We start from the raw sequence: 14,161 nt of genomic DNA, 5'->3' as shown, positions 1-14,161 counted from the left end.
TGAATAGGCTCGTGTTCATAGCGATGGCACAAATTTCCCAAATGGAAGAGAACGTGCCTCTGGAGCCGACATCAGTAGGTAGGACCTGATAGAAAGAGAGGGAAGATATGAAAAATAACACGGCGTCCCGTTTCACATTAACCATTCATTCCTTGGCACGGCTAGCATAAAGCCGCATAACACCATGGATTAGGAGTCACCTGTTTAGTGTACTTTTACCACTTGATCAGGCTAACCGTAATGTTATTCTTAGCCATTTGAGACAACCGCTATCGACACTACACACACAGCTATCTAGGCTGCTCGGGAAAAGTAATTAACATAGATGGTCAACTTCCAAACGAGTCCGAACAACCCGGAAAAACTTCTCGTCATCTACAATGTCCGGTACCGGCGATCGCCTCGGTACAATCTTGAGCGACTGAAGCAACCGGATGTCACCTCAGCAAACGCGCAGAATCACGAGACAGCGTAGCCAGACGAGGATGATCTCGATGTGGTCTCTCTAAAGGACTGCTGGTGTACAGTTAAAGTAGCCATCAACGACGCAGCGGATAGCACCTCGAGTACGTGGCGGGAACGAATTGTTATTTTGACGAGGAGGGCAGAGCGATTTTGAAGAATGCAGCGCATGCGCTAATGCTGCATGATGGAACCCGACAGAACGTGGAACGTTACAAACAGGAGCGGAGCCGGCAGACCCATCTCTTCCAGGAGAAAAGCACCCCATTCGACTTCAAGGTGGTGTGCAACAGAATCGAGCTCTTGAAGCTCATGGACGAGAGCAGCTTCTCCGGGAAGCTTAATAGACTGATTAAAGCGACGATGGACGGTGTAAAATGCCGTGTAGTAAGGGTTTCGGTTGATATGTCTAGTTCGTTCGAATCTCGCCGGAGACTACGACAAGGTGATGGAGTCTCATGCCAGGAAGGTGTTATGGGATAAGCCAGGCTCAACAGCCGGGCACGATTTTCATGAAACCCGCCAATTTGTCTGTTTTCCGGATGACATTGATATTATTGCTAGAACATTTAGAACGGTGGCAGAATTTTACACCTGCCTAAACGTGAGGCAGCAAAGGTTGAACTGATGGGTGCTGATGGTGAATGCATCGAAAAAAAAAGTACATGCTTACAGGCGAAACCGCGCACAAGAGATAGCAGTGTAACGATAAATTAGGGCACTTTGGAAGTGATGGAAAATATCGTCTACCTTGGGTTTTTATTAACGGCAGGTAACAATGTTAGTCGTAGAATACGAAGGCGCATCATCAGTGTAAGTCGGGGCTACTACGGACTCAACAAAAAACTGCGATTCACCCCCGCACCATACACAAAACACTGACCGGTCTGGTAGTTCTCTACGGGTACGAGACCTGGACATGTAAGCACTCGATGTGTCTGAGTGTCGGGTGCTTAGGATCATCTTTGAAGGTGTACAAGAGATCGATGTGTGGCGGTGAAAAAATAATCACTAGTTCGATACAACTAGATACACTACGGCGCACCTAGCATCCCGAAGGTGAGCGATTCCAAGCAACAGCATCAAAATTAAGGAAATTTTTTAATTCATGATTTTCTATTGAACTGAAACTTTGCACAGTTTTTCAGTTCCATCTAAATCGCCATTTTTCGATATCAAATTTTTATTTTGAATCACGACTAACTTTTCAAAAGGGTGTATGTGAAAATGGTTCGAAAAAATTCAAAAATCTGCACAGCCAAAACGGTTCGTTCGATTGCTATGAATTTTTCAGCAAAGTTAGATAACTAAATGGTGATTCCTAAGAAAATATACACTGTGAAAAAACATCTTTTTTAACATTAAAAAATATCATTTTTGTCACAAAAACTCAAATATCTCAAAACCCTATCTTTTTACCAACGTAATTTTTTTAGGGAAGACGGTCCATTGTATTAGCAATCTACCATAAAAATTTGGTGATGGTAAACTAATAAACAAAAAAGTTATAACATTTCACAATTTTCACATTTGGTAAATATTTTTTTCTGTGTTAATTATTTCGGTCAGAAATCGCAGTTTGATGCTGATTTTATTGTTCAGCAAAGTTAGATAACTAAATGATGATTCCTAAGAAAATATACACTGTGAAAAAAAAATCTTTTTTAACATTAAAAAATATCATTTTTGTCACAAAAACTCAAATATCTCAAAACCCTATCTTGTACGTTGGTATTTTTAGGGAAAACGGTCCATTGTATTAGAAATCTACTATAAAAATTTGGTGATGATAAACTTATAAACAACAATGCAAACATTTCACAATTTTCACATTTAGTAATAATTTTTTTTTAGTGTAAATTAATTTCGGCCGGAAATCACAGTTTGATGTTGATTTTATTGTTAATGGCCTTGCGTGAGTAAAACAAGCTGTTTTTATTATGTATTATGTATATTATGTGTACAGTAATTCAATTTGGGCATAACCAATCTTTTTCAGTTTATGCATTTTTTTTTCATCAAACGGTCTACAAGAAAGCTTTGAGTTGAAGACTTTTGAGATAGCGACTGTTCATGTTGTTCGTTAGATTATAATAAACAAAAACACTTATTAGTTTTAACTGACTAGTTTGGTGTTGTTTGCTTGGCTGAAGAAAACATCTATATATTTATATATATAAATGCGTGGGACCGCGCATAACTTGAGAACGGATGATCCGATTTGGGTCGTCTTAGTTTTGTTCTGTTAGTTTTTACCCAAGGAAGGCTTATGAGGCAAAAAACATGGGAAAATTGAGAGTTTTTGAATTTCCGGTTTTCATACACTTTGAACGGGGACTTGGGCTTGGCTAGGTACTTGAAACATCAAAAAACGCAGTAGGCAAGACAAAGTTTGCCGGGTACAGCTAGTTTAATATAAAATTTTTAATATCCATAGCGGTAGTATTTTTTTTACTTTTTCGTGAGCATTGTCATGGTATGTATACAGACAAATAAACGTAACACTGACGAAATTTTCATTGACCACGCCTTTAACGATCATTTTGAATCTTGGTTGTGGCTTTCATTACCAGAAGAGTGCCCATCGTTTTTTTGCGTTTGACGTTTCACACTAGCGCCTTCTGATGACGAGATTGCACAACGCAGTGTTTCGTGAAACATTTCCACCAGGTGGTGGTAGTGTGAACTGGGCGATGGATTTTCACGAAAATTGTTCTAGGCGTTTCGTCTGTTTGTCTGTGGTATGTACCTCTCATTTTTTTTATTCTGTTCGGGTGAGCCACTGCGACCAGTTTTTAGATCTTTTGTGGCATTACCCGTATCCTTAGTATTTAGTGCATGTCGTACTACTCCATTATCATTGAGAGGCAATGAAGCATCGATTTCTGTACAGTTCCTGTTTTGTTACCTCAGAGGTTCGAGAAATCGAATGTGATGAAAAAGTACCGTTTTCTCAGCGAAAGTGCGCCCTTATTCACACATAATCGATTCTATTTCTGAGAAAAACAAAACGGTAGAACTGATATTTGTCCATGCATCGGAACCCTGGCTTCATCCATGTCTTGCTTCTAGTTTAGTCCCAGGACAACATTGAAAAAAACCCGGGGCTTTAGGCTAGTTGCAAAACGCTGTCAAATTAGAGAATGTGTTCGGTAATAAGAATTCACGTGAGTCCTTGTATCACCAGTACTTATCAGTCCTTAATAGGTTTATACGCAATTAGATACGCAAAGCATGTTTGTTTTCCATACATCAAGTGTAGTCTCGGCGAGGATAAACCGAGTCTTTAACTATCCGTAAGGCAAAATAAATGCAATTTTAGAAACTGTCACTAGTAACAAGGGCTTTGTACCATTAATCCTTATTACCAAAACGCATTACCCTAGCTTAACAAGTTGTATGTCACCAGGGTTCAGTTTGGTAGATCTTACTCCGTAACGCAACCCAAAAGGGAGATCTACCCTCGTTACGGGCTCCGTTAATGATCGAGCATGTTTAAAACCCCCTCAACCATTCATCCCTCAGCACGGGTCGCCTGACACCTTGGATTGGGGTTCCCTGTTTGGTGGACTCTTACCCCCGGAACAGGGGGTCCGTAGTGCTATTCTAAGCCGGCAACTACACGGGCATTTGTTGTTGTTGAAGTTACTCGCATTCTTCCGATCATAAAGTCTGTTCTCTAAGAGGTAATTTTTTTTGCAGATAAACTAGACGTATACGCGTATATAAAACTTTTATTAAACAGCTTTCGTCTTAAAAATAAGTTTAATTCCATTTTTCTTATAATCAACAGCTTTTCAACACTATCAAGGGATTTTTTCACCAGTCACGTACAATAAAAAGTATGACACTCTCAATATTTTTGATCACAACACTGGATCGCGTCTAAGTTTCAAATAGATACTATAGTAATTATGAACAATCGAACAAAAATATCATGAAAACAACTTGTTTAATTCAGGCGGTAGCCTTAACAATAAAATCAGCATCAAAATATAATTCTCGAAATAATTTACACAGAAAAAAAATGTTTTTTTGTTAATAAATGTAAAAATTGTGAAATGTATGAAATGTCATAACTTTTTTGTTTATCAGTTTACCATCACCAAAATTTTATGGTAGATAGCTAATATAATGGGCCATTTACCTTAAAAAATTTACGTTGGTAAAAAGATGGGGTTTTGAGATATTTGAGTTTTTGTGACAAAGATCATATTTTTTAAAAGTAAAAGAAGAATTTTTTTACAGTGTATATTTTCTAAGGAATCATCATTTAGTTATCTAACTAGGCTGAAAAATTCATAACAATTGAACATTCCGTTTTTGCTGTACAGCTTTTAGAATATTTTTGAACTATTTTGGCATACACCCTTTTGAAAAGTTAGTGGTGAGTGAACATGAAGATTTGATATCGAAAAATATCGATTTAGATGAAATTGAAAAACTGTGCAAAGTTTCAGATATTTTTGAAATGGTCGCTCAGGATCGACTGACATGACTCCGTGGAATTCCTCAGGTGGCAAAAGCTGGAAGAATACGATGGGTAGGGCATGTTGCGAGAATGCTGAACAACAACCATGCAAAGCAGGGATTCGCAAGAGATATGAATGGTATAAGGAGATCTGGAAAGCAGAATGCAAAGTGGGCGGATTTGGTGCAGAACGATCTGGCAAATGCGGGACGAGGCCGAGGATGATGAACTGCTCAACCACGCGTCTCCAATGTTTATTTATATTTCACAGAACCTTGGAGAAAATGCATGGTGATTGTTGTCATATGTGATCAAGTTATAATATAAATTAGAACGTAAGTCAAGACCGAAAAATATCAAACATATAGAAATGATGTTATTCTTATTTCAATAGCTTTGTAAAAAAACATCGTGCAAGTACATAAAACTAATATTGCACTTAGCATTCATTACTAAATATTGCTGTTCATATTTACGAAACTGAACCATTCCGTCCTCTCTCAACCACCCTAGTGCAGCCATCTACACCCACATATCGACTTCTAATGGAATGGGCAAGCTCACAACAACTGCTCCATCCGTACCTGCCTACAAAAACAGGCAGCAATACAACCGAAATGCGGCTCAATGTGTAGAGCACAAAGCTTACTCGGCCTACCACCACCAAGCCGAACTCTAAATGTGTCTGGCCCTTCGCTAACAACATCAACTACCATGACAACGTCGACGTCGTCGTCGACAGCAGTTTACATTTAATTCGCGCAAAAGACATGAAGTAAACCAACCTAGTACTAGGGCTAATGTGGGTATGATATCCAATCCATCCGCGGTGTGGTTCACAAGAGGGACGAAACGCTATCGAACGAACACGCGCGCGGCGTTCAAAAGCTGCTAAAGCCATACCCAGCTGAACGGACGGGACGGACGGCGGAGAAACCCGCTTTCATATCAGCACCAGCTGTTGCCGTAAACAGACCGCGTATTATTAATACACGAAGCCAGAAAACACAACCGTTCTATTTTTGTTTACGAGTTTTCTTCTTTCTCTTGGTGCCAACTACACTATTGTATGTAGCTGTTGTTGTTTTTGTTGTTGTTACTGTTGTTGATGTTGGTGTTAATACACCAGAGAGTCGTGACGACGAACGACGGCGGAGCTTGATGCGGGATAGTGGTACCGACTTGTTTTCTTGGACGATCAGCCAATAGTATGCGCCAGAAGTTACGCGAGGAAACACTTATTCTCAAGCCCCCCGAAAGAGCAAAGTGGCTGACCAGCAGGAAGCAGAGTGCTCTAAACCGTCCGTCCAGCAAGCCATTACAGCAGTCTTCTTGCATTCAGGAGGAAGTCCTCAGACAGAAGAAGTTGAATGTGTTACAACGCGCGTGGTGACGACGTTCGCGCTGTTAGCAGAAGTGTTGTTATTGTTGCGCAGCCCTGTTTCGGAAGTCAACGCGTAGTAGTCCGAGGGGTTCGGTTCAGCAGGCAGTGATTCAGTGAATGTAGAGCACGAGACGTCACTGCTTTTTTGGCGAAATCGAGAGCTGCGAAATAAAATTTATTGTGCGTAGTTCGTTGTGGACCCGCTGATTGATATTAGAGAGTTTGCGATTTTGCGTGGTGCCCCACAGAAACCGTTGTTTTCCTGGATATAGTGGAAGAAGAAAGGAAAGGTAGTTAAGTCAGTGCGAGGTGTAGTGTCTGCCTGCAGCGCCCAGAGCGAAGAGAGAGGCCATACGACGACGACCGGGTTAGTCTGTGGTAAACCACCCAATAAGACGAAATAAGTATATAGAAGTATAGTGAGTGAACCGTTAATTCAGTGTGCCAAGTGTCGTTGCTTTTTGTTTTGCTTGCTGCCACAACACAAGCAGCTTTGTGCAGAGAAAGTTTGGGATAATGGGATTTGGATTTTACGACTGAAGCTGATGGGTTTCGATTTCCTGCGTATGTGGAGGAGGAGGTAGGTCTTTGAGCTTAAATGTATTCCTACGGTTCTGTGTGTCTTTTGTTTTGGTCGGTCGTCTGCGTCTAAGAAGTAGGTAGTACGTAGTTGGTGGTTTTACGCCTTAACGATTTTTTTCACCGAATACATTTTAAATGGTTATCATTGTGCGATCAGTCGTAACAGTTTCCCATAATCGGAAAAGTGGAACAGCCATATCTACTGCGATTTGATGTTGTTAGGGCAATTATCCTCAATTAGCAGGAATAGTGATCGTTTCCATTCTGGGTTTCACAGATCAGACGTATTGAAGGCCTGGAACGTCAGTGATTTGCCGCGTGAGTATTTGAATGTTAATTGATTTATCACAAGGTATTTGTGGGATACCAATTCATTGTTTTAAGATGCATTTGATTTCTTTAGTATTGTGAAATGAAATTATAAACTTTAACTATCTTGGAATCAGATCAACTCAACTAAAAAAACAACACTTTTACTGTTTACCAAATAAAAATACTGATGTGCAACCAAGAGTGTACCATAATACATGACGTAGATAGCGAACTTGATATTGAACATTACTACTTTTACGTATTTTAAGTACCTTCTGGGGATTTCTCTAGGAACACTTCCAGAAGTAATTAATACAATAGTTAATTTTGGGACTGCTCTGAGAATTCATTCTGAGGATTAATCGAGGAATTTCAGTTAGTGATTTTTTAGGAACCCTTGAAGGATTCCTAGAAGGAACTGCTCAGCCATAGATCTGCAAAGTGACGCAAGTGATATTCCAAAATTTCGACGTTTTGTTTTGGTATTTATCTGTCGAAATAATAACACTGTGGTTTATCTGCTTTATAAGGTTGTAAGATCTAGTCGTAATCTGTACTCGTAACCGTAATTACTTACAGAGGGCCAATATAACCGAGGCGGTAAACGCACGGGTATTCAACATGACCATGCTGAGGGTGACGGATTCGATTCCCGGTCGGTCCAGGATCTTTTCGTAACGGAAATTTCCTTGACTTCCTTGGGCATAGAGTATCTTCGTGCCTGCCACACGATATACGAATGCAAAATGGTCATTGGCAGAGGAAGCTCTCAGTTGATAAGCTGAGAAGCAGGCTTTGTCCCAGTAAGGACGTTACGCCAAGAAGAAGAAGAAGAATTACTTATAGAATGAGTTGAAGTTTGATACATAATAATCAAAAATGTGCAAAAAAAAATCATTTTCGCTTACGTGACTTCGTAGCACTACGCTGCCGTAATTCTGCAAAGTGACGTAAGCGCCATTCAAAATGCCGATATTTTTTGGTATATTATATATAATATCTGGTGAAAAAATAACACTATGGTATGCCTATATAGCAGGCAGTCAGTCGTAATCTATCATCTATGGAAAGAAATATAGAGGATGAGCAAGAATTTATGCATAATAACCAAAAAATGGGCCAAAACTATCAATGCCGCTTACGTCACTTTGTAGAATTACGGCAGTACGGCAGTGCAGGAGGATTCCCAATAAAATATCCTAGAAGATTCACATAAGGAATTCCAGGAAAAATCCTGGATGAATGCTGTAATAAACTGTCAGATTTTCTAAAAAGAACTCCCAGAAGATTCTCAAAAGGAATTTGTGAAACATGCTCAAAAGAAGCTCCTGGAAAATTTCCATATTTAACTCCGAGGGGGCTCCCAGAATGAGCTTCTGTAGTATTATTAGAAAGAAGTTCTGGAGTATTTCTAGAAGAAACTCCTGGGAGAAGGAGGGTTTCCTGAAATAATTCCTGGGGACGTTCCAATAGGAACACCTAGAAGTTTCACGGAAGGAAATTCAGAAGGATCTTCTGAAAGGTTCTCGGAGTTTTCGGAGTGTTAGGCTACCAAACACAGCCTCTACGTCGGGCAGGTAAAAAACTACCGTTTGAGTTTGCAAGACTGAATGGCCGAAAACTCCGAGTATCAGTATCTACCAGTCGAAAGCCGCAACTTCTGAAAGATTTTCAGAGGGAACCTTTTTTAGGATTATCATAAAAAAAAACTCCTGGAGGAGGTTGCCGGAAAACAAATCTGTGGGATTTCCAAAAGATTCCCAGAACGAATTCCCTTTACTAATTCTAGTAGCAACTCCTGGAGGATTCCCATTTTGAACTCTTGTAGTGTTGTCTGAAGGAACTCCTGGTTGATATCCAGTAGTATGTAAATTCTGGAAGAATTCAAAAGACGATTTTAAAGGAAATTCAGCAAGAATAAAAAAAGACTCCTGTTGGAATCCTAGAATAAACTCCTACAGGAATCCCAGATGGTCCTCTTGCAGGAATCGCTGGAGAAGCATCAGGATTTCAGGAAGATTTCCAGAACGAACTCCTTTATTTATATTAGAAGGCACTACCCAAGCTACACATAATTATGATAGTTACGGCAGCGCAAGTGTTGATGATATAGAAGTTAATTTGACATAATTCTTGCAAATTAATTTGAATTATTTTCTATACAACCAAAACTTGTGCTGCCGTAACTCTTATATGACATGTGCGTTTCTTGGGCCCTGATGGAATCCAGTAAGAACTTGTAGGAGAAATTTTTGAAGAATTACCGTAATTACTTCTATAGAAAACCCCGCTAGAACTCCTTGATGAACTCTGGAACTTCTGAGTGCATCTTAAAATAAAATTCTGAAGGAATTTCGAGATCTCTTAGTTGAACCTGTTATGAAAAAAAAAACCTGAATTAATCCACCTATGGTGAACAGAACCCTTCTTACACTTATTAAAATTATTGTTGTATTATTCGTATGTATGATTGTGATTTTTGGTCATTCTAGAAAATATTGTAGTTGATTGCTTTCCATAATAGAATTATCGACCATGGGCTCAACTACCAGATTTTTTTTTTCTCAAAAGCGTAAATTTTATTACTCCTTAGTACTCCTGGAAAAATATCTCGGAAACAAAATGTCCAAACGACATGAAATTTAATAGCATACTACTAGGATGCTGTAGCTTTCATTTGGTGCTGAGAGAACTCAAATCGATTGACACACGGCTGATTCATTTATTATGAAGCATTTTGTCAAAGACCTATTAAAAAGTTAAGTTGTATTACTCCAAAGTACTCCTCGAAAGATATCTCGGTTACAAAATGTCCAATCGAAATGAAATTCAAAAGCGTTCTTCTAGGATGCAGTAGCTTTCGTTTGGGGCCTTAAGAACCCGAATCGGTTGATAGACGGCTGAGAAATTTATGGTGATACACTTTGTTAAAAATATCTAAAATAATTAAGTTGTACTACTTCCTAGCACTCTTTGAAAGATATCTCGGTAACCGAACGTCCAATCAAAATAAAATTCAATAGCGTACTACTAGGATGTAGTAGCTTTCATTTGCTTCCAAGAGAACTCAAATCGGTCAACAGACGGCTGAGAACCGTGAGTGACATTTTTTGTAACATACATACACACACACACACACACACACACATACACACGCACATACAGACATTTGCTCAATTCGTCGAGCTGAGTTGATTGGTATATATGACTCGGCCCTGCGGGCCTCGGATCGAAAGTCGGTTTTCCAAGCGGTATTTATACCCTTCTTATGGGTGTAAGAAGGGTAAAAAGGCTTTTCCTACATACATTCCGTGATATTTTTGCTACTGTTTATTAAGCTCAAATATTACAAAGAGATAGTAGCTCTTATATATTTGATGCAATTGCATTTTCATGTATAACTAACTTGTGTAACCAAATACGATCATAAAAAATCTGTTGACAAACGGCTGAGAAATGTATTATGATACATTTTATCAAAAATCTCTCAAAAGCGTAAATTTCATTACTCCTTAGTACTCGTGGAAAGATATCTCGGAAACAAAATGTCCAAACGGCATGAAATTTAATAGCATACTACTTGGATGATGAAGCTTTCATTTGATGCTGAGAGAACTCAAATCGATTGACACACGGCTGATTCATTTATTATGAAGCATTTTGTCAAAGACCTCTTAAAAAGTTAAGTTGTATTACTCCAAAGTACTCCCCGAAAGATATCTCGGTTACAAAATGTCCAATCGGAATGAAATTCAAAAGCGTTCTTCTAGGGTGCAGTAGCTTTCGTTTGGGGCCTTAAGAACCCAAATCGGTTGATAGACGGCTGAGAAATTTATGGTGATACACTTTGTCAAAAATATCTAAAATAATTAAGTTGTACGACTCCCTAGCACTCTTTGAAAGATATCTCGGTAACCGAACGTCCAATCAAAAAAAAAAAATCAATGGTGTTCTACTAGGATGTAGTAGCTTTCGTTTGGGGCCTTAAGAACCCAAATCGGTTGATAGACGGCTGAGAAATTTATGGTGATACACTTTGTCAAAAATATCTAAAATAATTAAGTTGTACTACTCCCTTGCACTCTTTGAAAGATATCTCGGTAACCGAACGTCCAAATAAAATTCAATAGCGTTCTACTAGGATGTAGTAACTTTCATTTGCTTCCAAGAGATCTCAAATCGGTCAACAGACGGCTGAGAACCGTGAGTGACATTTTTTTGTAACATACATACACACACACATACACACACACACACAAACACACACACACACACACACACACACACACACACACACACACACACACACACACACACACACACACACACACACACACACACACACACACACACACACACACACACACACACACACACACACACACACACACACACACACACACACACACACACACACACACGCACATACAGACATTTGCTCAATTCGTCGAGCTGAGTTGATTGGTATATGACGAATTTCGCACCAACTCGTCTTCGGGGTTGGCAGCACCCCCTCAGAATGTTATGAAATTTTGTAGGTTTCAAGACTTTACCTTTTCAAGCAACTTTGCGTATTTTGTTTTTTCAAAATTAACCTAGACTAACATTTAAAAAGAGTCAAAGTTCTTTAACCGTTTTTTTTTCACAAAAAATAACTCGATTATGATAAGATGTACAAAAAAGTGATGTATGGGTGACATTTAGAGAATTGTCCAAGCTTTCATGAAAAAATATTTTTAAAATTCTAAATACATTTTTACACGCTAAAAAATATATTTTTAAAACTGAAAGTCAATTTACAGAAAATGCCCACTTCTTTATGTTTTGAAATTTTTTTTCCAAGAAAGTCAATATTGTTGCCTAACTTTCCTCCATACATCACAAGATGGGCACTTTTAAGGAAAAAAAGTTTTTCTAACAAAAACTTTTTCATGTTAGTTTTTTTAGCGTGTTGCGCATTAGCCGTTTTTTTCACAAAAAATATAACTCGAATATGATAAGTGTTACAAAAAAGTGATGTATGGGGGACTTTTAGGGAATTGTCCAAGCTTTCAAGAAAACATATTTAAAAAATATAAAAAAATGTTTTACACACTAAAAAATATATTTTTAAAATTAAAAGTCAATTTACAGAAAAAGCCCACTTTTTTATGTTTTGAATTTTTTTTCCCAAGAAAGACAATATAGTTGCCTAACTTTCCTCCATACATCACAAGATGGGCACTTTTAAGGAAAAAAAAATTTCTAAAAAAAACTTTTTCATTTTTTTTTTTGCGTGTTGTGCATTAACTCGTACAGTAATGTATCTAGAATCCTAATGACAATCCATTAAAACTTAATGGGCTCAACTACTTTTTTAATATCTTAACGTGCTTGACATTGAAAACGTGCTTGATATTGGAAAGGGCTCAAGACAAATTTGCTTTTAGGGTTTTATATCAATGAAAACGCTTGTGTATTGATGAAATATGTACATATGTATATGTGTATTCAATTATTTTCTTTTCTACAATATATACATCCTTCTTTTATACATTCTATTGTAACGTTTTTTGAATATTAGATCTTTAGTCTATCTGAAACAAAGTAAACTTTTTTGGATTATCTTTTGAATTCGAAAACTTCTTCGCTTCAATTTGATTTTCAGAAATTGGCACAAATGAATGAAATTTTTGTGTACCAGGTATTGTTTTAACGTGACTGTATGTGTATAGTTCTTCAAGTTCATCCGTCATTTTTGCATATTGTTCATTTGAAATAAAGCTAAAATTCAATTTTGTTATATGTGTATCTGGCTGTTTAACTGCCCAGTCATACAGTTCTCGAGAAGTTGTGATTGTGTTTCCATAATCTCGAGCAAGACTTGCTCGTTTTACCATTCGCTTGAGAGTACTTCCAACAGCGTCACATGGACCTTTGCCATGTGAAGTTGCGAAGAAGTGCCATTCTGCTTCCAATCCATACTTGGACCGAAAACTGCACAAACTGGCAATTTTTTTTTTGTTCTTATAATGAGCTGCTGCTCCATCTGACATGAAAGTAATTTTTGAGAAATCAATCGATTGTTTAATGGAATCCAGCAGTTTTGATATAAATAACTGAACTGCTGTTGTATCGTGTGTAAGTACTTCAGATATTATTATAAAGCTCAAGTTTTCCAACTTATTGTCTGTTTTGTAGTACAGTTCAAAGGGGTGAATTGTAGCTTGAGAATTATTCCAATGGTAACCTTGAGCTGAATTTTGAATGATAAATAAATAATTTTCTGAAAAGTCACAAATTGTTAATACTTCACCCTGTTTAAGAGATTCTTTTTTATCCCGCAAAAATGAGGATTGTTCTCTATAAATGAAATCATGAGTTATAAGCTTATCAACTTTTTCTACAAAATACGGAACAAACTCGTCTATAGTCTTTGTAATAGTTTCCAAATTGCATCAATCAGTGGTTAGCCATTGTTGAAATAAAACCGATTCTTTATCATTCGTTTCTAATAATGATGTTAGTTCTTGGAGATGAACCAGCCTCGGGCTGAAAATCTCCCTAATAAAGCTAATAATAATAATAATGTTAGTTCACTGGTTCTAGGCACACAATAATACAATTTCAGCAAACAGAATGCTGTTTTAAGCATTCAGATATCAAAACATGCTGAGAAACAGGTTCTATTCCAGTTGGGATGTAACCCCAAGAAAAAGAAGGCACCCAATCAAACAAAGTTGTAATGCCCATTGAGTGTTATTAAATGGGTATAAGGATTCTTGATACATCCTGTACAAGCTAATACGCAACACGCTAAAAAAATAACATGAAAAAGTTTTTGTTAGAAAAAAATTTTTTCCTTAAAAGTGCCCATCTTGTGATGTATGGAGGAAAGTTAGGCAACAATATTGACTTTCTTGGAAAAAAATTTCAAAACATAAAAAAGTGGGCATTTTCTGTAAATTGAC

General features: G+C 37.8%; 1 protein-coding gene across 7 annotated transcripts in view; it reads left to right on the top strand.

Annotated features, from left to right (window-relative positions):
* Positions 1–14,161, top strand: part of LOC109417184 (protein yippee-like) — a 314,595-nt gene that overhangs the window by 281,872 nt on the left and 18,562 nt on the right. Inside the window, exons 1-2 of one of the 7 annotated variants that reach the window (XM_029872218.2) lie at positions 5,819–6,897; positions 7,177–7,217. The exons of 4 other annotated variants lie outside the window; for them this stretch is intronic. The gene's annotated coding sequence lies outside the window, so the exon portion shown is untranslated. Of the gene's footprint in view, positions 1–5,818; positions 6,898–7,176; positions 7,218–14,161 lie in introns of those variants that run through there. 2 more of the 7 variants (XM_062860534.1, XM_062860530.1) reach the window with 2 other exon arrangements.

The sequence above is a fragment of the Aedes albopictus genome, chromosome 3 (genome assembly GCF_035046485.1).
Source record: "Aedes albopictus strain Foshan chromosome 3, AalbF5, whole genome shotgun sequence".
Classification (NCBI taxonomy): Eukaryota; Metazoa; Arthropoda; class Insecta; order Diptera; family Culicidae; genus Aedes; species Aedes albopictus.
Note: the sequence above shows the minus strand (reverse complement) of the source record. Positions and strands in the feature narration are given on the sequence as shown.